The sequence below is a fragment of the Copadichromis virginalis genome, linkage group LG10, assembly GCF_057382275.1.
Source record: "Copadichromis virginalis isolate Kocher_CV1m ecotype Utaka linkage group LG10, C_Virginalis_male_GT1.1, whole genome shotgun sequence".
NCBI classification, from domain to species: domain Eukaryota; kingdom Metazoa; phylum Chordata; class Actinopteri; order Cichliformes; family Cichlidae; genus Copadichromis; species Copadichromis virginalis.
Window position 1 is genome coordinate 15,788,497 of NC_140627.1, and position 26,381 is coordinate 15,814,877.

At 41.1% G+C, this 26,381-nt stretch overlaps 1 protein-coding gene across 5 annotated transcripts in view; it reads left to right on the forward strand.

Moving 5' to 3' along the window:
* Positions 1-11,534: 11,534 nt before the first annotated feature.
* Positions 11,535-26,381, forward strand: part of LOC146700110 (neurexin-2-like) — a 131,409-nt gene continuing 116,562 nt past the window's right edge. For 4 of the 5 annotated variants that reach the window (XM_085470171.1, XM_085470174.1, XM_085470173.1 and 1 more), the window contains exon 1: positions 11,536-12,007. The gene's annotated coding sequence lies outside the window, so the exon portion shown is untranslated. Of the gene's footprint in view, positions 12,008-26,381 lie in introns of all 5 variants that reach the window. The other variant, XM_085470175.1, reaches the window with a different exon arrangement.

A 26,381-nucleotide genomic window follows, 5' to 3' on the forward strand; every position in this document is an offset into this window, starting at 1 on the left:
TGGATATGCCATGATTGGTGGGTTTGTCAGCTGGTTTACTATTTTGTCCAATGTCTCTTTGTGAACTGTCATCCACTGGATTGGGTGGGATGGTGGCAGCTGGGCAGATTTGCGGTGGCACTCCTTACCCTTTCCACGCTGCTTGTGTTCAGACTTAGGCTTTGCTAAGAGTTCATAGAGGGGTTTGGCTGCCCTTGAGAAGTCCTGTATGTAGGGTCTGTAGTAGCTAAGGAAACCCATCAACTTTCTCACCTCTCTCACGGTCGATGGTTTCTCCTGTTTCAGTGCTTGCACTGCTTCAACTTCTTTGGGGTTCATCTTGTATCCCTTTGCTGAAACCACTCGCCCCACATAGCAGACTTCACGTTTGAAAAAGTCACACTTCTGTGGCCTTAATTTGATACCACATTCTCTTTGTCGCTGTAGCACTCTCCTCACATTTTGGATGTGTTGTTCGAAGCTTGAGCTAAAGACGAGTACATCATCCAAATATGGGACACACATTTCATCCCTGAGGTCTCCCAGGCATCCCTCCATGTAGCGCTGGAATGCTGCTGGGGCATTAGTAAGGCCGAATGGGACCCTCACCCACTCATAGAGTCCCCATGGTGTTATAAATGCAGTACAGGGTCTGCTGTTCTCACTCATGAAACCCTGGTGATAAGCCTTTCCCTGGTCCAATACTGTGAACCAGGAGTTGCCCCCAAGGTTTTCCAGGATCTCCTGTATTCTTGGGATGGGATGTCTGTCGGACAGTGTCTTTGCATTCAGGAGCCTATAGTCTACACACAAGCGAAGGCCACCATCTTTCTTCCTGACGCATACCACAGGCGAAGAATATGAAGAACAAGATTTTTGGATCCAGCCCTGATTCAGTAAGTCTTGTATGTGTGCTTTTACCTCCTGATAAAGGTGTCTGGGGATTGCATTATATGTCTTTTGCACAGGCACTTTGTCTTTTAGCTGTATCTCCAGCTCTAGATCTTTAATGCATCCTGTGTCCCAGTCATCTTTTGCAAAAACATTGCATTCCTCCCTCAGCATCTGTTTTACCTGCTGCTGTTGGTCACTTGTCAGATGGCTCAAATCCACTGGTGGGTCCCAGGGCTCAGTTTTTGTTGTCTGACTGGACTGCACTGTGGGTAAGGAAGTACTTGCATCTGATGTCTTAGAAAGCTCACCCTCCATACATTTTACATGTGGCATGTAGATAGCATCAACATTGTGCAGCCACCCCAGTGTAGTGAGACCATAGAGGGTGATATCATGGTCAGTCATGTTTTCCACAGTCACTGCAACTTTAGCATCACCTTCTGAGGGGAGCTGAATTAGCTGTTCTCTAACAACTAGGCCTGCTGGCCATGGTGTCTCACAGTTCGGCTCCAACACTGCATGTGACCCACTCAACACACTCTTATTTAGCCAACCACATTTCACTGTCATCATGTTACGCTTCGGGATGGTCACAGGTCGCCTTCCTACTCGGGCTATGTGGGGATGGCTGTCAGGCGTTTGTTTCTTTAGGACAGACAGGACAGCTCTTGCAGTTTTGCGCCCCACCTCGAATGCTGAGCACAATCTGTCCAGCATATGCCCTGGGGGGATACAGTCTTTGCTGGTGTCATTTCTCAAAGCTAATTCTTCTATCACATTAAAGCCGATGATGGGACATTCAATGTCACCGCTGGCGACTAGGATTGGAACTTGGACGGGCCTGTTGGTCATCCCAGCAACAGCATTTTTGGACAGGCTGAACTCAGTCTCTATCCATCCTTCATATGGAATACTGGTCCCATTAGCAGCTGAGAGCTCTAAAGCTCCCTCTTCGAGCAGCTCTTCCACTGACCTCATTTCAGCATCAGGCAGGTGTTTCTTTCTCCAGTTCGTCCCCACTATCGATACTTGTGAGCCGGTGTCCCACAATATTGTGGTGTCCACACCTCCTAAGAAGCCACGGACCTGGCATCTTTTGCCTACCAGCTTCGCCATTTGTTGTTGTTTACCAGTGAGGGGTGCTTTGAGGCTGAATGGGTCGGTTTGGTGCTTCTCCCCTTCAGGGTTAAGTATGATTTCGATCTTACTTGAATTAGCTGAGCACTTTTTCCTACGACAACCTGCTGCCCAATGTTCCGTACTGCCACATTTGTAACAGTGGTCACATTTGTTTCCTGTATTGGATGATTGACACTGCTGGCACTGTCTAACGTTTGTGCTCCTAGGTTGTGATTGGTATTTCCGGTCAGGTGGTTCGGCCATTCTCATGTGCTGAGGCTTAACGGTCTGCTGGAGGCTAGCAATGTGAGTGGTGAGGTTCTGCAGAGCCTCACATATAGCCTTGTTGCCTTGATCAACTTTATCCATTAATGTGTCTCGTTTGACCGCTCCACCTTGCTTGATCTTACTTTCTGATGTGTGCATACTGCTTTCTTTCTCCACCTCTTGATCTTCCCCACTTACTGCTGCAACTTTGATAATCTTTGCTCTTGATGCAGCTGACAGCTTATTCTTTCTTTCCATTTCCAGACTGTATGCCGCAGTCATTTTTTCCAGAAGAACCTCATCTGTGATTTTAGGATTTTGCAGGTATAGCTTCACATCAGCTCGGATGGTGTCATCATGGAGGCCAGTGAGTACTGTCTGAAGAAACTGATTTTGGATCAGCTCCGAACTGTACTTTAAACCAGACTTAACTCTCTCTGAAGCAAGAACAAGTTGTTGTCTCAAATCCATTGCTCGCATCAAAAACTGGATTGGAGTTTCTTTTGGCTCCTGTACAGCACGTGTGAGCGAGTGATACAACTCTGTGGCATCTTTCTCAATGTAATGAGTCCGTAATATTTGCCTGAGAGCTTGCAAAGTCAAATCTACTCTACTCTCAAGGTAGCTTTTCAGTTTTGTTCCTGGGGTTATAGCTTGAATGATGGCTTCAACAATGTCTCCTTCATCATATCCCCTCTTCAATGCCCTCTGGATTTGTCTTTCCAAGCTAGTGTATGTTAATTTGTCCTTTTGGTTTGGTTCTCCAATTTGTCCCATTATTTTCAGATCCCGTCGGTACAGTGGGTGTACAAAAGGGACACTTTGAGTAGCGACAGGGGTGACTCGTGTAGCATTCAGATGAGAAACAGTTTCTCTCTGCTCGTCTGAATTACTGGGTGCTATCACATTTTCAGCCACAAGGTGGTGCTCTTGTACCACTTGTTGAGACAACGGGGCATTACTTTCGCATCTCTTTTGCTTCACTTCATTAATTTTGTCATCTAATCCCAACAACAGAGACATTCCTTCATCTTCTCGTGCAGTAACATCCTCTCCCTCTAAGTACTGCAGAATACGCCGCCTCAGTTTACGAGGTAAGTCTTTTTCACTTTCATCCACGGCTAGACTGAGGGCAGCACAAATCTCATTCAAATCCGGTGCTAGCAGTGTAAGTAACTTTTCCTCTATCTCCTCAAGAAGTTGCTCCCAATCAGGAGACATCTGCTGTACTTTAGACATGACGAAAAACTTTTACCTTCACTGCCTTTTCTTGGAGGGATGGCACTGCGGTATGAGTTCAGGTGGGGGGTAATGAGCGAGGCTAGTCACATGTAGCTCGTCCTTCTTTGCGGTATAAACTCCAAACCGGGCGGAAACACCAAGATTATGTTGCACCCTCAGAGAGACATGACTCCATTCTCCTTTTTCTTGCAACTTTATTCTCCTCAGTTCAGGTTTGGAGTTTACAGGCAGAATAGCGTATCATCAGCAAAACATCGCTCCCTCACGTCTCAGACACTGTTTGTTTGTTTTTTTTTCTCTGCGCTTACTGATGACATCACACATCTGAACTCTGACCTCCTGGAGCCAATAAACTACAAAAATTAACTAGAAATGTGTCCAAAAACAAAACACAATTAAATAAGAATAGTCTTTAAAGATTTTCCCCACAATTCAGAAAAATTTAAGTTTTATAACTACTTTTAGAGCGCAACATCTGCATTCAACACTCCCGCCACCCAAATCAGCAGTCAAACACCTGAAAAGTTTAAATTTAAAACCTGATGTTGATGTGGCTGCAGTTCTCCGTTATTCACGCTCTTGCTCCATTCACAGACTGACATCCAGACTGTTGAACTGAGTCTGTTTCCTCTTCTTTTCCTGGTGAGAGTGAGCATCTTTGTTTACATCTCACCGAAAATTAAGGACAACACCTACTGCTTGGCGCACATTGCTTTTCACACACAAGACTGCAAACCAGCAATCCCTAGAAGGCCTTGGTGTTTTGTTATTATAATGCATTAACTTTAATTAAGTTACGTAGTTTCAAATATGTTCTGCTAAACTGTAAAATCTGAACTTGCTCAATTAATTTTCATACATCGTTTATCTCCAGTCTTCCTGCAATGATTTCTAATAGTGCCAGACAAGATAAGTACTTGGGCTTGTGTGTGTGCATGTGTGCGTGTGTGAAATGCAGTTTTATCTCAGATGGCTGAAAAGACGTTTAATTGCATACACACTGAGCATATCTGTTGTGCACCGTTAAAATGGAACACCAATCATCTGATTTGCACTGCTGGCAATGAATCACAAGAGAACGGGTTCATAGGGGACATTAAGTTGCTGAGTGTTTTACTCAGGTGAAATGCTTTTTTTTTTTCTTCTCTCCCGCTCCCCATCCTTGTTTATCCGTGAACTTGTCAACGTGACGCCGGGACGGAAAGGAAGGAATAGTGTCATCTGGTGGTAAATCCGGAAATGTCACAGTGGAGTGAGTGTGAGTGCAGAGGGGACCTGGCAGTACCAGCAACTGCACCTGTTATGAGGAGTGAGCAATATCAGCCCATTAAATATATATTCGACACAACACATAGAAAAGTGCTGACTGATGAATGAAGGACTGGTTCAGTTTCCTCATCGAGTTTCATGAAGCTATCAAACGGCATCAAAATTTATTAAGTTGATTTTAGAAAAATCCCACTCATGATTCACACCCAGACGTTTTGTTATTAATCCTTATCTCTTTGAACTTCTTTACCGGGAATGTGCGAGCATGTACACGCTACCTGACAGACAGCGCCTTCAGTCACCTGGCAGGAACTCCACTTGGCACCCTGGTCACGTATATTTCGGTAAAGCTCCACCCTTTCTCAAACTGAGCGAATGTTTGATCATGTAGAATAATCAGAAGTGTTGCTTGCCACCAGGCAAGGCAGACAACTGCTTGGGGGTCCCAGGCCAGTGGGGTGCCCCCAAGGGCTGACAAACTTTAAACTACTGAAGCTGCAATGTGCAAAGTGTGGAATGATATCACGTAAGACCTGATTTCCCTAAAGGGGCTCCATCTTACTCCACTCGCTCTCTTTGCAAGTGGCGTGCATGATTCTGTTTAAACACACCTAATAACAACAACAAAAGCCACTCAGTGGAAATAAAGAAGAGTTGGGAGTGCAAAAAAGAAAGAAGATGGTAAACACGCGGGTACTTATATAGCACTTTTCTACTCAGTTGAGCACTTAAAGGACTTCCTACTACAAGTCTCATTCACCCAGTCACGCACTTTTATTCATGCCTAAGTGCTTTACAACATTCATTCACCCACACGCACACATCGGGGATGCAGTATCAGTTTGTTGATCAAAAAGGAGCATAAAGGGCAACTTTTTGCCTGAGGATACTTCAGCTCAAGGAATTAGGGATCGACCCACCAACCTTGCAAATAGCATACAACCCACTCCACCACCTGAGCCACAGCCTAGCCTTAAATTTTGGGAGAGACGATTAATTAATGTAACTTCCACTTGAATTGTCATTATTTATTTTGTTATTCCTGTTATTATTTCTTTTGCCCTCAGATGGCTGCCCCTCACTGAGCCTGATTCTGCGTTTTCCTTCCCACTGTCACCAAGTGCTTGCTAAAAGGTCGTTTGATTGTTGTGGTTATCTCTCTATCATTGTAGGGTCTTTACCTTGCAATATAAAGCACCTTGCTGTTGTGATAGGCATTATATAAATAAAATGTAATTCAATTGAATTTACTTTGACATTTAATGCTGGTTAACTAGCATAGCAGCCTAGTGTGTCCCACTGTGACCCACTTGGGTACACACAGTTGACTTGCTGGCATAGCTATCAGCCTGAAAGAACGTAGAAGCTTGTAGTTACAGTTTTGACACCATATAATCAGTCAACTTGATCTTGGGCATTGTTACTGACATAAGTATGGTCTCCGCCATTTCTAGAGTATAGTTTTTCCTCTCAAATCTTTTTTTAGAACTGTCGTTGTCTTTGTTGGTTTTGACAACAATCACACATTGTTATGCAGAAATTAATTGTACAAATTCCCCCAAAATACTTCAGCAACATTAGGAATTCATAATTCTAAATAATATTATATCTAATAACAAATTTTTTTTTTTTTACTTGTTCAATACCTAAAAATAAGAATCAGAATCAGAATCAGAAACTTTATTGTCATTGTCATGAGAACAACGAAATCAAGAATGGTCCCCGATCATTGCATCATCCCTAGCAATATCAAAATATAAATAAAACAATAAAATTCAATAAATAAAATAGATAGAATACTTAAAATACTAATAAGATGTAACAGTAAAACATTCACATACATTCCCACACACGTGCTTCAGACCGTGCATAGATTAACACAAGAGTGGCGTGATGGACATTTTTTTGTAGTATTCAGATGTGTTATTGCAGTTGGATAACAGCTGTGTTTGAGTCTATTAGTCCTTGCTCTGATTGCCCTGTACCGTCTGCCTGAGGGCAACAGTTCGAACAGGGAGTGGCCAGGATGTGAGGTGTCTTTTATGATGTTTTGGGCCTTTTTAAAACAGTGGGCATTGTGTAGAACTTCCAGTGTGGGGAGAGGGCAGCCAGTGATCTTTTGGGCGGTGTTAATGATCCCTTGGAGTGCTTTCCTCTGAGCCCCTGTGCAGCTAGTGTACCAGATGCATATGCAGTAAGTTAGAACACTCTCAATGGTGGCTCTGTAGAAGGACACCAGCAGTCTCTGTGTGATGTTATTCCTCCTGAGAATTCTCAGGAAGTACAGTCTCTGTTGGGCCTTTTTCAGCAGCTCGGAGGTGTTCACACTCCAGGAAAGGTTCTCCTCTATATTGACTCCCAGGAAGCGGAAGCTTGCCACCCTTTCTACACAGTCCCCATTTATGAATAGTGGTTGGATCTCTGCCTTTTTCCTTCTGAAGTCTATTATGAGTTCTTTGGTTTTTGAAGTGTTGAGGAGGAGGTTATTGGCCTTACACCATGACGTCAGCTGCTCCACCTCGTCTCTGTACGTAGACTCGTCTCCCTTGGAAATGAGCCCCACCACTGTGGTGTCATCTGCAAATTTCACAAAGATGTTGCTGTGGTGGCGAGGAGTGCAGTCGTGTGTGTAGAGAGAGTAGAGCAGTGGACTGAGCACACAGCCCTGGGGTGAGCCAGTGCTGAGACTCAGGGCTGAGGATGTGTGATGGCCAACTCTGACTCTCTGTCTACGGCCCGAGAGGAAGCTATTGATCCACATGCAGGTGCTGTATGGAAGCCCCAGGTCTTGTAGCTTGGCCACCAGTTTGTGTGGAAGGATGGTGTTAAAAGCTGAGCAGTAATCCACGAAGAGCATCCGCACATAGCTACCATGCTCTTCCAGGTGAGTTAATGCAGCATGGAGTGCTGTGGCTACAGCGTCTTCCGTGGATCGGTTTGCTCTGTAGGCAAACTGGTGTGGATCCAGGCTGCGGGGCAGGGCTGCTGTGATGTGTCTGCGGACCAGCTTCTCAAAGCATTTCATTACCACAGTGCCAAATAAATAAAATAAAATAAGCTGTTTTTGTTCTTGGCATGGAAGTCCAGATTTTGATAAATTGATAAAGCCTTGAACAGTGAGTCAAAGTGCCAGCACACCAGGACCCTGAAAATGAAGCTGCCAAACAGAATTCAACCATCATTAATTATATCATTCACACCTGTAATTTTCCAACTGTGACATGTCAAAATGTCCTCTGTGAAAAGGCCTATTGATTTCCTGTCTTTGTATCTGCTGTGTCATATTATCCCATAACAATTCCAAAGCAATGAGCCGAGTTGGTAATAATACTGTTGTTCAAACATTATGATAATAGGAATACTGCTATACATTGGTATTACTTCAAATTTGACCTGCTGCACTAATTCAGCATAATGGCTCATTATGTATTAGTATGTCTTCTAATCCATAATGACTATTACGCACTATTGCAAAGCAGTTAAGATACTCTGCAGCTTTTAATTGGTTGGCTACTTTACTACCTGCTAGGAATCCTTGTTAACTGTACTTGCCCCACACTTTTTATGATGGTAGAGTGTCTGGCTTGTTTTGAGTATTTACTGCTTATTTGAACTGCTCCAGACTCTATCACAAGGACGGCACAAGCCACAGGAATGTTTTGCACTGGTGAATGAACATTCTTCAAATAAAATACATGTAAATAAATAAATAAACTTTTGCAGCTGAATCCCATAAAGCAAGTTCAGTAATATGCATACTTTTCTTAAACCCTCAGGACTTTCTCCTATGAAAGTTGTTCAATATTTTATTGCAGTTGTTGCTCTTTGCACAAGAGATGCGCACCTCCATTTCCTCATCGAGGCCGCAGAGCTTCACTCTGCCTTAGACCAGAACAAAAATCAATAATTGCCGTTGACTGGTCACTAAAATATACACTGCTGTCTGGTAAGGTGTTGTGCAGACTAAAATACCACAGACATTCACAATAAAGGTTTCTATTGGTCAGATGCTGATTATATCCCAAAAACAGGGGAAGGGGGGATAAAAGCGTAATGATAACACAGAAATAAGATTTAGTGTAATAAAGAAAATAAGACCTTCTATATTTCCTGCTGTAGAAGCAACATGTCTTCAGCCTTGCCATTAAACTCAAAGTAGCAACTCAAAGCATATATTATAACTGCCAAGAAAAGTCCCTGCAGTGCTCAAAGAAGGGGGGGGGGGAGGCATATCCAGGGTCCAAAAAGCTGAGGAGAGATGTTAAAGGTAAGATAAGACGATGACAAGAAGGGGATGTTTTTGTCAGCTGCTGTGCCATGTACATGCAAAATCAGCAAGTGATCTGCAGACATTTCACCTCCAAAAAGCAAGTGAACTTTGCCTTTTAAATACGGGTTTGAAATAATTAGACGTCTGATGAGGACATTGTTTGGACTGCAATGCACCATCTTTACTATGTGACTGGCAGGCAGATGAGTTGTGGTGACAAGTGGACACACTTTCAATTCAGATTCAGTTGCATTTGTTGAATTCCATACTACTTTCATTAACATTTCCATTAGTTTTTTGGGGATATATATATATATATATATATATATATATATTGAGGCAGATTTTTGGTCTGGAGTATTCAGGTGTTTGTTAACACGATGCCAAGAAGGGAATTAGTTGTTGCTGTCCAGAATTCTAGGAAGGGTTATAAGAGAATTTCCAAACAACTTTAAATTCATCAATCTACAGTATGAAAAAAAGATTTTTCACACATGGAAAACATTCAAGACAGTTGCCAATCTTCCCAGGATTGGGCCGCCCAGCAAATTAACCTCAAGGTTAGACTGAATAATGTTCAGAGAAACTGCAAAAAAAACCAACCAAATATGACTTGCTTGGAAGTGCTGCCAGGAGAAAACGTCTTCTCTCTGAAACAAACATGGCAGCATTAGCATGACTTAGGTTTGCAAAGTTGCATCTGAAGAAACCACAAGACTTATGAAAAAATGTGATTTAGACTTGTTTTGCAGACACAGGACCATGGGCAGCTTGATGTCATTAAGTTGACCATGAACTCTTTCGTATACCACAGTATCCATCTGTGCAATCGATCCCAATGTCTGAAAAAGAAAAGAATCAAGGTGTCGAAATGGCCGAGTCAAAGTCCAGACCTCTACCCAACTAACGTGCTCTGGTCCTCGGGAGAGCTGTTCATAAAGAAAACCCTGCAAACCTCAATGCAATAAAGCAATGCTGTAAAGAAAAGTGGGCCAAAATCCCTCCACAATGATGTGAGAGACTGATAAACTCATACAAAAACCATTATCTCAAGTTCTCAAAGTTCTTGCTGCTAAAGGTGTACAAGCTAGTGAATAATAAGGACATAACATGGCTATATATATGTATGTATGCATTGCTGAATTTCCCTCTGTGTTAAATCATGAACGTTGCTATATTGTTGATTTTAGCAGCAAATGTGACCGTAAAAATATTCAACCCCGTTTTTACTCAGTTGGACTGAATTGTTTCACAGGTAAAAACATTTCAGCACATTCATTATTCATTTGTCATCCTCAGACTCAAGATTGCTTTGATTTTATCTGTCTCACAAGGAAGGCTTAGTCCCATACTGGCTCACCTTAACAGGCTTTTAGAGTTTTAAATGGGTGAGTCAACCATCACCAATAAGTCAAATATTCTACACTTCACAGCATGCTGCATAGACCTGATGTAGGATAGTGAATACAGAATCAGCAGTTATAGAAAACTGATACGTGACCTCACTTTTTTCTTTCTGCACAAATCCAAATGTCCTCAGTTTCTCTGAATCCAATTCCAGCATGGAAAAGCAGCATGATTAAACAAAGGAGCTTGAAGTATCATCCAGAAAATGTACAGCTCACTCCAACATAATGAGGTTAAATTTTGATTTTCTCCACCAGAAGACTTATATAACCCTGTGTGAAGTCTTTGCAGTTTATCTCTGTGTTGTCTGCTTGTGTGTGTCTGTGTGTCTGTGTTCCTTATATAAAGCAAGCTGACTTGCTTTTGTGCATTAAATGTACTCTACTACCTTTTTCATATCATTTTACACAAAAATCAACTTCAAAAGTTAAAACTATTGTTTGTTTTTTTTTACTTTTCCCGCTCTTTCTTCTCTTTCCTGCCATTAATTTAATGTGATTTGAGCAGAACTAAGAATTACAGTGTAAATAAAGCTCACATCCATACTCGCTCACTTACAGGGATGATAGCAGCTTGAAATATTACACCCCAGCCTGCACACTGGTGTCACTGTTAACTTTGGACAGTCTTTTTTATAAAAAACAAAAACAAAAAACTTTCCCTCAGAGCCATGGAAGTTTCCGTGCTTTAAATAGTTGGTGGGGGGGAGGTGAACGTGGAGGGAGGCTGCTAATGTAGGAATGACACCACGGTGTGTTTTGTTACATGATGTCAAACAAAGATGGCAACTGGATGAGTAAGCTGCTCATTAAGGCACACATGGAGCTGTGGACCCTAGAATGGAGCAAGGGGACTAGTTTTAGTGGTGATGTGGGGGCGGGGGGGGGGGGGGGGGGGTGACCACAATCCGATCATCTGTCTTGCTCAAGGACACTCTGGCAACACGAAGAGACCTAAGGCAGGATCTGGTTGAACATTTGAACCGCCTCCTTAAAAATAGGATGGCACTCCTATGTTGAGATATCCCACTTAATATGATACTCGTGATGGAAATTCCAGTTTACTTGCTTAAATATTGCAGGTTACATTTCTGTGGTTAAACGCCGTTTAATCCTCCATGGCAACGCTGCTGTTATAGTTTGATGGGAAGCGGGATTGGTCAACAGCAGCTGACCGCGCCCTCAACCCATATAAGCTACCTACCAAACTATTACCATCAAGTGTCGGGGGAATGACGGCTCTGCTGCCGCTGCTGCTGCTGCTGCTGCCCTCGGTGCGGCGGAGGAGAGAAAGCATCTTTGTTTGTACAGAGAAGCTCTGGGCTTCCCTGCCCGCCTGCCTCCATCGACACAGCAACATTTGAAGATAAGAATATCCTTTCTGAAGACAGAGGTCGCTTATTCATCTGCCGCATTCATCTCTGCTCAATTTAGGATTTTTTTTCCCCCTTTCCCCCCTCCTCCTCTTCCTCATCCTCTCTTCTCTCTCCCTGTCTTTTGCCTGGCTGGAATAATCAAACCCTCCCTGTATCCATGTGTCGGATCGCTGGATGATGCACAGGTAGGCTAAATGACACCGCACACCTCCTACACAGAAACGACCTTATGGACGGCGATAATTGGCTTTAAAGCGTGCTGCAGTAGAAAGCTACAAGATAAGCCGCGCTGTATCAGTGTCTGTGTGTTTTTATTTTTATTATTTTTATTTTGTTTTTCAATGTCAGTGGTCCAGAATTGTTTGCATTTCAATTCTTATGGGGGGGGCGATAGGCTGCTGCTCACCAATTATGGACACTTCTCCTGAGGTTTCTTTTGGAGATTTCACTTAAAGCAACGAGAGATAATCACATTTAAAAACCAAGCCGCCTTTTCCCTTCTCTCTCTAACGCTTTGCTTTTTTGTATCCGTGTTTACAGTCAGTTGAGGGAGGGTGGAGGAGAGGTATGGTTTCCAAATTCAACACGGTTGCGGTTGAGGTCGCTTAATTGCGTGCCGGCAGACATGCCCTGTGGTTAGGCTACAGCACATACAGCGGGGGCTTTTCCTTTGAATACAGGCTGCACAACACACACACACACACGCACACACACACACGCACAAGCCATTGTTTCATTTCGTCAGATGCCACATGCCGGGATGGCTAGGTATTAATTTTTTATATAAAAAAGTGAAGTTAAGGTGGTCTTTGAGTCATGCAGCACGCAGGGCCCTTGTCTCCGAAATGCTCGAGGTAGCCTATTTATTATTGAGAGGGATTTCATGTTCTGTGCCAGAGGACTGGCCAGTTTAAAGATAGGAGAAGGAGAGACAGGCAGACACAGAGAGGGAGAGAGAGAGAGGGAGGGAACAGTGGAGTAAAACAGTTGTCACATCCTTTGCATCCTCAGCAGCTTCACTTTAATATTATCTTTAAAACCTGAGAAAGTTGTGCACTGGAAATTATGATTATTGATATGTTTTTGATATATATATTTGTGTGATGAGAGTAGTTGCTCAAACCTGTAGCCCACTAGGCCTATTTATGCTCCCACAGGAATCTGCAGCTTCCACGCAGCAGGTTATGTAGCACCAATTAAGAAGCGTTGGCCGCTGATGAGGTGCTGTGGTTCAATTTGGAGCTTGTTTTCAAAAATGTATTTATTTTTTCCTCCCCTTTACACAATTGACAGCAAATCATCACCACTAACATACCACGCTGCATCTATTACTTGGATGAATGTGAATGAACAGAAACAGACACTAGTTAATCATCTGCTATTGTTCACTGGATTGCGTAAATTGGTGTAGTTCAGATTCTTAGTCTTGTAATTCAGTTTAATTACATCATCTTTCTTTTTTTCTTTTTTTTGAGTGTCTTCAGTGCTGTCGCTTAAAATGGTAACGAGTCTAGGTCACAGCTGGATATTAGCCCCAGTAATTAGATTAATTTATCAAAAAAAAAAGAGGGGAGGTGCCCAAGATTCTGAGCTACGCTGCTGCTGCACATTTCACAGGAGTGCTGCTGCCCTCCCTTCACCCTGGAAACCAATTTGCTTTGCAAATTCTACTCCACCTGTAATCCAATCCATTTTGTTACTTGGTTCTCTAAAATCTAGGTATTTACAACTCAGGTAGCTGCATGAAAAATGCTTTTCACTTAAAGTAAGTAACCACCTGTGCTTGACTATCGTTGCATGCAATCTTTTAGCACCTCTGTTGTGGACAGCGCACAAGTGTTGCATCTCAGATTGCACATTTTCTCATCAACACTCTTAAATCCCTGCTGCTTTGGCTGACAGACTCATTTAAATGCTATGTTATTCTTTAGTAAGGCACTTGGTTTTCTTAAATGAGAGCTGTGTTGACAACAACCAAGGCTTGCAATGCTCCAAACCTGAACAATGGACTTATGCAATGCAGAGCATGACTTTTTGTGTATATAGTGTGTGTGTGTTGGGTATTTTTTATGATAATATTTCCAGGCAGCATTGCAACAGCAGGGTGTGTCACAGTCTTGCCTTTTTGTTTTCTATTTTAATTTCCCTTTTTCATCTTTTGTATGTGCAGCTTGCAGCAAATTTCCTGTGTTTATTTTTATAAGTTATCAGCTCTGTTTTGACACAGAGTATGCCACTGGCAATATTTTGCTCATCATTTAGTATTTTTTATGCCTTCGGTGTCATCTTTTCCCAACTCTTGTTGCTATAATCTGGCTCACAAGACATCTGTCTCCATTGCTGCTTCCAGTGAGACTTAAGGGTTTGGACAGAGAGTTAGTTTTTTTTTGTTGTTTTTTTTTTAATTGACGTCACAGCTGCTGTTACCCACATAATACAACCAGTATTAATTCAATTGAAAATAATATCAGAAATTATTTTATAGCTGTTAATAGTATTAAGCTGCATCCACATTACTTCACATTAAGCTTAATGCTGGAATGTATTTGAGCCATTATCTGTTAAAGCTGCACTTATTTGAATTTTTTACATTAGCATGGTGCCTGCTAAGTATGAAAAGGAAATTTAGAATTAAGATGTCGTGCCTAAAGCACCAGCCAATATGCAAAGAGAGATGGATGACTGGGTGACGTGAAGGAGGAGACTGCTTGAAATAACAACAGGGCAGAGTTGACATGGTGTGTGTGCGTGTGTCACAGCTCAATAGCTTCAGCGTGCATACTGGGGAAGTGGAAGTTTACAGATATTGTGCGGCATTGCGAATCGTGTCGCTTCCTCTCTATCATACCCCATCAAGGTCACATCCACAGACTGAAAGTGGTGGCCCTGGCCTTTTCCACTTCTGGCTCTGGCAGAGGAACGGGGCCCGCGGACCACTGCTGCTTCTAATCAGGGCTGACGCGTGACTCAGTTGCATGCCAGCTGCGCAGCCAAACAGGGATTATGTCCCTGGATGGTGAAGACAAAAAAAGGTCACAGTTGAGATCTTTGTCTCGCTACACCTTTGGGGAGTTGGGGTTATTTCATTATTTGCACATTATATTTAATGAACTTTGCTCAAATGACTGAAACAAAATACTTAAACAACTGAAATCCTACGCACAATACAAGTCATACAGCCAGCAGTCCTATAGTCAGAGTTGGGAAACCAGCAGCGCTGTTGGTTAAGTTGCAATCTGGGTCATTGTGCCACTTGTTTTAAAGGGTAGCTGTAAGGCTGTAAGACAGTATTAGTCCAGATATGGATACTGAAATTTTGAAAAGTAAAATAATAATCTTCATATGTGGCGGCAACTGATTTAGAAAGCTTGATTGGTCTTGTTATATATCTGTGAAATAATTGACAGTGAAATTGCCCGTTATTTTCACCGCAGGTGGTACAGTAGGTGGAATGGAGCGGAAGGTGGTCTGTAATTTTCTGTAAGCAGAATGCTACTCAGGAATCAGCAAAGGTTGGTACACCAGGGCCTGTCATACTGGGAGGCGCCGTGACAGAAATGTTTTCTGAAAAGCTCAGCTGTAATTCATTAAATATGTGCATGACAAAAAAATTGCACCAGATCATATTTTAGCACGACGGTGCAGCCATTATGAAGAAGGAATGACATTTGCTAGGTATTTCTTTCCGTTAGTTCTCATTAATGAAATGCTGTGAGACTGGAATTAGTTTTTTTTTTTTTTTGGCTGTGCAACAAATAACGAAATGTAAAATGCTTATGTGCTGTTTTGGGGGGGTGGAATAACAGCGCGGGGAGAAGAATGAGGAAACCTCAAACTTGTGATGTTATCAGTTATGAAGTCTAGACAGTCTCTGGAACTAGCGGCACATTTTGACACTTTGTTTCAGGAGTATCGGTACATTTTCTGCTGCATAAAAGACGATGTTCCTGTACAACAGTACTCGCCCCTACCCCCCACCCCCACCCCCATTCCCTCCACCACCACTCTATGGTGCACACAACTTTTTTTTGTAATTAATGGGCTCCTAAGGTTGACACCACAGTCTCCAATCAGCCTCTGGCCTTGATTAAGAGGCTATTGTATTGCAGTAATAGCAGAGGAAAACAGAAGCGAAGTAAGTGTTCATAATCTCACAGTTTAACTTTGCATGGCACCGTAGTAATTCCAAATGAAAATAGCATAAAGAATAATGAGTTCTTGGAGTGCATATAAAAAAAAACCCTAAAGGTGATATTTATAATAAGCATTTACTGTTAAACTTAGGATACATGAGCCAGTAGGTGAAGAAAGCAGGATTGTTATTCTGCTCCATTCAGGTGTCTTCTGCATGTTCAGGAGTGTTGCAATACATTGCAAATTTATTTCAGCTCGTCCATCGTTGCTACCGTGTGACAACATGAGAAAAGGGAACTGCACTGTTACCCAAAATGTGCCCAGGCAGCATAATCAGTGCCCTTTGAGATATAAAACACAATATCACCCTGTCAGTACATTATGCAGTTACGGTGCTCAGAAAACAGCAATGCAACAAGATCCTGCTGAAATCTGGAGCAAAGAACAGAAACTACTCTCTGTGCTCCAGTTACTGTATCATTTCAAATCTGCATTTTCTATCTAACCCATTGTTTGGCAACTTAGCAGGCACACCGTAATATTATTAGAGGTGTCTTTGTTTTCCTAATTCTGAAATATTTACAGTTCAGTGTCCCCAAACTGTGGATCTTTATTTATTAAAAAGAGCCAGTAATTCCTAGAATATCATCACATTTCTGCATATTGATATATTCTAAACTTGTGTGATCTTTTACTTTGGCGAGCCTCATATCTGGTTTTGCATTCCTAAATGCTTTAGTAATGAATGTCAAAGAAAAAAATAAATCAAAGGTCCAACAACAGACTGGATCCAATGCATTATTCATGAGAGCACTGGGTTAGCTTCTTTTACAGTACATCAGTGCCATCTTTAAATAAGTGTGCGCAGAAGCCTGTTTCTTCCACTAAAACAGTGATGACATGTGGAAGGTCAGACATTCACCTTGGCTGACTGTCAGTCTGGTACAGTAATACACATTATCTTCATCAGTGAGTCAGCCCATAATGTTGGAACTGAAAAAAAGGGGGTGGGTGGGGGGTTTGGGTCAGTGGGGGATGCTACAGTAAGGCAAACTGAAATGTTTTGATTGAACTTGCATCAGATCTGTTGCCAGAGATGTCTGACGGGGCTACGGAGGTCTTATACTGTCTTAGTTTCAGATTGCTCAATGAATCTTTCTCTTTCATACCAGACATTACTCTCACCAGCAAAGGCATTAATCTTTTCAAGCTAATATCCACAGGACTCTGGCTTAGAAGGAATGTGAGCACTCACGATGAAAGGAAGCTTATGTATGGGGAAAAATAAGAGCAGGAAACCTGGCCAGCCATAGTAAATTGCATTGTAACACTTGGGGTTAAAAGAGCAAAGTCTTGCAAGCTTTCGTTTCTCCTTCCTTATCATCTCACATTAAGGTGAATGACAGATTTATGTGGAGGCAATTGATCAGCTGCCTGACTGTCCATCCATCACGCTGATCTCTGCTGTGCCTGAACCAGGCCTGTCACACTCAGATGACCAGCGGACTGCAGCGTCGGGGATGGTGTGGTAAACACTGGGACAGTCATTTATTTCAATTCAATCTGTGTCTTCGGGCGTCTCTCATGGGGAACAGATTCATGCTAATTTGTTATAGTATGCATCGGAAATCTCATCTAATGCTGCATTGCAAAATCAATCTTATCCTTGACTGAAGCGGCTGCTTCTATAAAGGAGTTTGTCTCTTGCGTCCTACCTGTATGAGGAGGCTCCATGCTGTATCAGTGTCAACATTCATTGGGTTTTAGTGGAGCTTTCTGATCCTGGCCAAGAAGCTGTTACCCAAGATTAACCCAGGTTGTTCTGTTGCATTGCTGGTGAAGAGGAGAGAGGAGTGTGTGTGTGTGTGTCTGTGTCTTGTGTGTCTTGTGTGTGAAGGAAAGAATCAGTGAATAGGATCTTTTCTTGCTCCCACTCTCCATTTTGTCTGGTGGCATCATTCTCAGGATGAGATGTGACAGCACTGGATGATCTAATCATGGATGTCATAGCATAGCTGCTTATTAACTGAGATTTCAAGGGCAAACATTTTCATCATTAGTAGTATGCTGTATAAATGGGTGAGCTCCACAAGCAAGTACAGTGCTGAATGATGGCTCCTGGTAATGTCACTGAAGCACAGGAGGGCCTTTGCTGTCTCATTAAATTTTTTGTGCATATATTTTAGGAAGCGTCTTTATGAGGAGCTAAGTTACAGAACCTACATTGCTACACAGTGCTCTACTAGAGGACCGAATCTCAACGGCAAATTAATTCTTCCTTGAGAGTTGAGAGGGAAGGTCCGTCATTTATAATAAAGATCTCTGGGGTTGCTTTCATGAGGGTTGTGTTTAAGAGTATTTGCATATCCAGAGTCTTGAAGAGGCACTCTGAAAGATGGGGGAATTCATAAAGTTGCACAGTAAGGACTTCAATGATCTTTGATATCGGCACTGTATCTGTTAGCTCACTGACAGTGTATTTTATCTTCACTGCTTTTGGATCAGTGTATTTTTGTGCAGATTGAATTAAAGTTCAGCTTTTTAGAAACCTCTGGTATCTCCCAATGAGATGTTATCCTTTGTTAGCCCTGTATGAGCTACAGCACACTGGTGAAAACCGATGGAACGCTTTCAGTATTTTGATTGGATTTGATTTTTTTGCATGTGAAAATGTTAATCAACAAGGCAATCATTTAATTAACTTTATATACAAATTCATGGTGCTGCCCTTTATTATCAGTGCTTGTATAGTATTAGTATTAGTAGGCTACAACTTACCTTGTGATTGTGTGAACAGCTAGTACTATTCAGAAGAGTGAAATGTAGAGATGCATTAACTGCAATTGTCTTGGTTGATGTCAATTGTTTTTAAGTGGGACCTGCAGATTTTTGGCACTGCCGATTTCTTTCTGAGTACTATAGCTACCAGCAAAACCAAGCAAAATCATATTTTTTCATTATTCAATATTTTTTGTTAATAAAACAAATGATAAAACAGTTTCCCCCATACTGCTCTGACTGAAAATTAAGTGCTCTGCTACTGGTAAGAGGTACAAGTCATTAATTGCTGTACACCCATCTTTACCTGAAACATTTTCCCCCATAAAACAAAAGCAGTTGCAATAGATTTTTATAAGATAACAAAACAAGCATCAGTTACTCGTATTATTTTCCAATATGTTTATAACTTCCCCAGAACATCAACACTTATCTTTTCCTATCATCTTTCCTTATAACAGGGTTGATCCTTTGCTTATACCAAGCCTAGTGGCATGTGGTAACTCTAGCTAGCTAGCTCAGACCTAGCTAGCTTTTTTAGTATCTTTAAAATGTCCATTTCAGCTTGGTGAGTGTTATTTAAGTGTGCAATTAGGTAAAGGAGTTTTTCATGATGGTCCCCCATGTGCCTTAACTCACAGTTGGGCGCTTTCTAGCCAGTAACATGTTAGCATGTGGGCTATGAGTGTGCTGCAACTATTTGTCTGCATTCGTGTTGCACATGCATTAAAGGTGACATACACGAAGTTGACTGGCCAGCCAGTCATCTGATTCTGGTCCCTAGCTGGTGGATTGGTGTATCTCTAGTAAAATGGGGTAAAATAAATTATATAGTTCACAGATATCCAAACACATCCTCACTAATGCACACCCTCACATTATTTTAACATGGGGCTGAATTTGCTCTCAACAACCATTCAGACATGAGCCATTTTTCTAAAATGCCTGAACAGTGAAAGATTAAACTATCACAGGAATATCAAAAACATCCATCAGAATAAACTGAAAGATTTTCCCACTCATTTGTACTGTAGCTTACCTGTGTGAGATTGACAGCGTCTGACTAAATGGCGCTCTACGCCATTCTTTGCTCGTCCACACACATCAGTCATGTCATTGTATGCTCAAACTGAGTGGAGTGGGTGGCGAGCAGAAAATTGGAATCTTTTTTATAAAATAAAGCTTCAGACAAATGGTTCTCTTCTGAAACAATCTTGTATGTAATTTCTTTTTTTCCCCTGAAAACTGAAATATAAGTAGAAGAACTGAATGTTGACAGAAGATATGTCAGGACAAAAATCTGTCTAATGATGTTAGTGAGTCTTGCCTGAGCTGAGCTTCTCATAGCCACGACCCAACCTCCACCTAAGTGTGCGATGAAGGTGTTGCTCTGATCCCGCTTGGTTGGACAGAGACAGTGATGCAGGCTCATTTGCTGCATGTAAGCGAATAAGCTGGAAGATGCCTGCCGTCTTGTCATTTAAATCACATTTTTTTTGCTGTGGGAACCCAAGCAAATTGCATCTCAGAGGAAAGCATTTCAAATGGCATTACAGTTACAGCAGTGTAGCAAGCAGATGTGCATGGATTTTATCCCTACTACGCCTACAGTACATTTACATTTGCTTAATGAGGGTACTGTGAAGAGTACCATGTTTATGCTTGTAGCTAGTGTTACGTAGTTAGTTACCTAATTACCTGGCTTGCTGGTTTGTGAAAATGTCATCTGTTACAGGCCCTGTTCTACTGAGACAAGGGGAAACTAATGCTTGGCTGACACGCACCCAGTATGTATGGCCTACATAGTGTTGCAGCAGGTAGATAGATACCTTAAATTGGTTGTTCTGCCTGAGTGTTGTTCAAGCCAAAGGCCCATATCTGCTCATATTTATCACACTTAAATCTAAAGGTGCAGTAAAAACACAGTTTTTTCTCTTCAGGCCTGTGTCTCTAAGAGCTTTCCCAGCAAGACAAATTGGCAGATTGTGAAGAAAAATAAGGGCAAAGCAACAGCATGACTACGACCGTAAATGCTACGAAAGTGGCTTGATTGTTTCTGTGGAATATTTACAATTAAAATCAATATTTTCAAAAGGTTGCTTTCATGTCTGATAAAAGCAACCGGCGCAGCCACAAACATCTCGTTTTTAGCACTGAAAATACTGGAACGTTTATACATCTCTTTGAATTATGCAACATATAAATCAGGGGGATAACAGCTGACGCAGAGATATGAGTTAACGGTCAAGAAGAGGATCAAGTGGTTGATGAAGATGAGGATAATGACGGCCTTGTTGATGATGAGGAGTATATGCCTAATGGCAAGGGTGACGGTCGTGCGGATGCAGATGTTGATGAGGGCGGTGATTGTACCGCTCAAGCTTGCAGCTGAGCTAAAAAAGCATTCCACAAATACAAGAAAAGCAAAGCACACATAAAATCTCAATAGCAAACGCTTCTAGCTTGAAAAGGCACAAATGTGATACCTTAGGCTGGTAGAAAATTCAGAAAGACATATTTGACGATGTGTCTGTTTGAGGACTACAAGCATTTTTTTTTTTCTTTAAAACGTTTTTCATTTAACAGAATGCATACCAAAGTCCAAATGCAGCTGCATTAAAAAAAGAATTCCGTGCTTTTGGAAATGCTTTGCCTATTTGCTTTCTTGCTGAGAGTGAGATGAGAAGATTGATAGCACTCTCATGTCTTTACAGTAAATATGAAACTCCTGCCAGCAGCCAGCTAACTTATCTTACCACATAGTGCGGAAACAGGTGGAAAATGGCTACCCTGGCTCTTTTCAGAGGTAACAAAATATTCCTTCCAGCACCTCTCTGTAAAGCTCCCCTAAAAGACATGTTGCACTTAGTCGGTATGAAACCAAACTGTAGAAAATTATTTTGCTGTCAGCTACTGTCTAGGCTCCATAAAACTACTGCTCCAGGCTTTGCACTAAGTGAAGTTAGCCTGTTGCTGCTGATTATCTACACTGAAAAAGAAATCCATTTAAATAATGGGAAATGTCCCGGTCATTTTATCCCCAGCTCATTTGTCAGAATTTTATCGTAAATTGTAAAATTCAGTGCATTTCAAGATTTAAAGAAAAACACCCATAAAAATGAAAGATTTTAAAATGGTAAATTGTTCTAAATCTACTATAGTGTATAGTCTGCAGTGTACACTCAAAAAATAGATTTGAGAATTGTGTCACTTTTCTCATATTAGTTTTGATATAACAAGACAGCCAATGACCCTTTCTCTAAATGTTAACACGAGCAAGCACGCTGCTATAAAATACCATCTAAAATGAGGTTATTAGATAGGAGAAGCACCTGATAAGTCTAATACTGACGTTCAATATGAACCATGTTGTTTATCAGCTCATCTTTTATTTAGCAGGTGCAGAATCAGCAACTAAACGGCGTCCATCTCACCAGTGCAGCATCAGTTCTTGCATTTTTTTTAAAATTCATCACCGTCAATAGCCAACTGCAAAAACGTACACTGCAAACCTGACACTTTTTGTTAACACATAAAATAAAAATAAGCAGTCCCTCATTGCTGATGAAATACCTCGATTCTCTCCCTTAGCCCACCTGCCAAAGTAGATGATGTGTCCTCATCATAAAAAAAGTAGGCCTAGATGTCATGTATGAGTAATTAAAGTTTCATGTTACACAAGCCACTATAGATGAGTGCATGCCCATCATAAAAGATTGACTCATTCCAAGGAAGCTGCCTCCAAAAAAAAAAGTACTGAGGAAAAAGTAGAAGGGATGAAATGTAAGATTCATAAAGCTGGGAGAAGAAGAGAACGTGTTGTTTGCAACATGACATACATTTGAAGTCGGGACACTGTCATGCAGTGTGGAAAAATATGGATGCCACTAGGAGCGCTGAGAGCCTGGAACAGCAACACAGATACCCACAAAATGCATGAAAGAACACCAGGATGTTCCATTTACCAATTTACCAAATAATCATCTCTGCATTACGTTTGGGTTACAAACAGGATGAACTGTGTTAAGTGAGCAAACAGTGGCTTAAAACAAAAGCCGAGTGACAAAAAGGTAACGCGTGTGAAGAGAAAGAGACTCACCTAAGTGTCTCATGCACACTGCTGGGAGGAAAACGATATCTCTGGGGATGATAATTGGATGACACCAAATTAGAAGCTGGGAGTGTTTACACACTGTTGCATTTAATAAATGGAAAATGAGAACCCCTTGAGCATTTGACCATCAAATGCATGTGTAGATCTGCTTATTAGCTTTTATTTTATTGATGGAAAAAGTAATGTCACTTTTATGTGTGTAGGAAATATGAAGCCACAGTCATCAGCAGCTATTATAGTTTGCATAAAGACTGGAAGTAGGGGGGGACACCGGAAGTATTGCTCTCTGATAAAAGAAAACCTTCCATTGAAAGGAAAAAATACAAATAATTGATACTATCCACTAACTGAAGGGGGTGGAAGTGGTTAACAAAAAGCTTTTAAATGTCCTTAAATCTAAACCACATGTCAGACAAACAACATAAAAGGCATTCAGTGCATAATGTCCAAAGCTGCCACAGTTTATTGCTATTCAAAGTCCAGGAAATTGCGCTTTAGTATTGTCACGCTCATGTCTTTCAACCATAAAAAAATCACTTTCAGTAACATTTAGTATTTGATCTATGCTTCAAACAAAGTGGAAAACGATCACGGAAATATATTAAAGAGAGTTTGATTTTTATTGTTAAAAGCTGCGGACTTCTCTAAAGTACACCTACCCAGTAGGTGTAGCAGAAAAAAACAAGAGAAGAAAATAAACACCCTTGTCAAATTACTCACTCGCTCACCTCACAAATAACCTGCACTGGTTGCAAATATTGCAAAGTAATTTAACTTGACCTTTGGAAGGTAATGGAGCCACTGTTAACCATAAATTCAAGGATGAGTTGAGTGAAACGCGGCCACATAACAAGGGCTGAAATTCGTGAGACATTCACTCTGCTTTTATCTAAAGAGCTTCAGTAAAAGTCGTGGCATTAAGTAAAATGAAGTGGCTTTAATGAAACATTCTAAATATACATTTAAGAAACTGAATATGGGTCAACATTCTTGGATGGGTAACGGTTAGAGCATTTACATTGCACATTCTTGGTCTCCAGAGGATGATTTGTACTCACTTTTTTAGCCCCCAGCCTGCGCTTTACATTTGCAGTTTTTTGTGATTTACCGTGACTTTCATTGCATTTTACTTCTAGCTCGTTTGTGTGTTCAGTACTTTTTTTTTTTAATTTGCAGTTTTATCAGCCTCAACAATACTTTGGGTTTAATTTAAACTACTAGGTCTCCAGGCTAAGGTGATGAATGTAGGCAGCATTGCAGATTACCATGTTATGTTAGCTTTGTCATTGTGAGCAGGTGAGCCTGCTGTCAGTAGCATTCAGCTATTCCTTTTTTCCCTCCTTTGTGTTGTCTCAGCTTCATTTCAGTCCTTTTTAATAAATGTGTAATTGATGAAATTAGGTAGATTATGTAATGTGAGACTATATATTGTATATTTTTTCTGCTTTTGAGCACCGCATCAAATCTGTGAAGGCTCTGGTTATGAGTGATTTTAGTATGAACTTAGTCTTTTTTACTCTTTTGATTCCTAGCAGACCTCCATTTCTGTTTATGAGGTTGCAGCTAAACTTGGTCCCATTATGTCTTCACTTTCTCTCCATCTACCTTCCGACCCCTCTAGTTGAGAGGATCTTTTCTGATGTGGATTTTTGCATTGCTGTGTTTTTACATTCAACAATACTGAATCTGCTTTTCAGCTTAAAAATTCAAAAACACAGTCTACATTAGCATATGTAATGCCCTTGCACATGTGGTTTATTGCAGTGGTTGTCATGTATGCCTGCAGATTGTATGTTGTGCCCGGTAAAGTGATCAAAATTCAGGGACCACAGAAAGTGACAACATATAGAAACAGCTACAACTTCAACGGGTGGAGCGTTCCTGGATTTAGATCCTACTTTTAGTATCGTACAAGGAAAACAGCTCAACAAAATTTTCTGCAGAGTAACAGCATCCATTACATGTGTCATCAAAATGACTTTAAAAGGTCACATTTTTGGCTTTATTTCTGGAAATTGTTGGAGTGTATCATGACATAGCCTCAATTATAGCATTTCCTGGCTTGGAATGAGAAAAGTCGATGTGGCAAATTTGTTAAGCTTATAAGGGAGGGTAAAGCAGGATCTTTCAAAATTGAAGATAGATCTTCTTCATTGTGAAAGACACTGAAAGAAACCAAAGAAAAACAGAAATGAGGGGTTGAATATCTCATAATGCAAGTCTTAATTAAGAAAACCTTCTCTTTGAGGCTGGTGGGGATTCACTGAGGAGTCGTTGGCATGCAAACACAGGAAGAATTCATTCCAACCCAAAACCCAGCAACAACTCACTGAGGCCACTTTTATATAGGCGCCTAGTAAACACAGTAAAAATAAAAGGAAAAAAAAAGCTTCATCTGGGCCAGACTGAGGTAGCAGCTTGTTTGAGTGATCCCACACAGCTGAGCAACCTTCTGTGGCTTCGTCCTGGGTGCTGTAGGGTGGAGGGCGGGTGCTGTCCTTGTAACTGCTGTAGGTCCCCAGGCAATATGAGTGCCTGAGTGACAACCCCCTGCTGCCTACCCCTCGCTTATATTTGCATTCATATACTATTAATAAACTTGAATTTCAGTGCAGCAGAATTTTCCCCTTTTTTTGCAAATGACCAGAACCTCCTTGAGCTTATACATCAAGAAAGATTTATAATTATTCATGAGTGTATTGATGGTTTATCCTCATAAATTTACATGAATGTGTACACTTTTGTGAATGTTATTTGAAGATACTCTGCTTAATATCACATGGGACAGACTTAAATGAAATAAATGTTATCGATTGGGTGTTTTTTTTCTCTTCTGTCTATCGAGTAATGAATTAATCATCTTACTGATGCATATCTGTGAAGTAAAATCTGTCTTTGACTTAGCTGGTCTCCTATGTGCGTTCTCGCTCGTTTCACTGTGGAAAAACTAGTCTTCAAACTACTGTTAGTCATGTGACTTGATATAAGGGCTGCATATGGTGGTGTAGGAGAAGCAAGAAGGTGAAGAAGAGTGCAGTATGAAGGGAAGTCATGTTGAGCACATCCTTTGAGGCACACAAAGTGTGACCTGCTAATGAGATAGTTGATGATTCAGATCACATTTATGGCATCAAACAGCCTCACCCTGATGTTATCTTTGTGCTTGTGCTTTTAAAAGCAGTCGTGTCTGTTTATTTGCGTGTCTACCGTCTGTCTCTGTGCTGAATTTTATCTACTGCGAGAGAACCACTGGCTTAGGAGAGATTTGACTGTGTAGTAGTATCTTTTTTTATTCCTTAAAATGTATATTCATAAGATAAAGATCATATTTTTGCCTTGAAAGATGGATGGAAATAGTTTTTTTTTAGATATATTTAAAAACCCCGCAAGCTCAGATTTTTTTCAAGTCTGTTAGAAAATTGTCCATTTTTATTTTGGAAGCAAAAGTGCTGACACGCTGTGGACTTTTTGTTGAGCTTTAAAAAAACATGGCTGCTCACTCTCTTTGTCTGCTGCTGTATGCAGCAGTACTA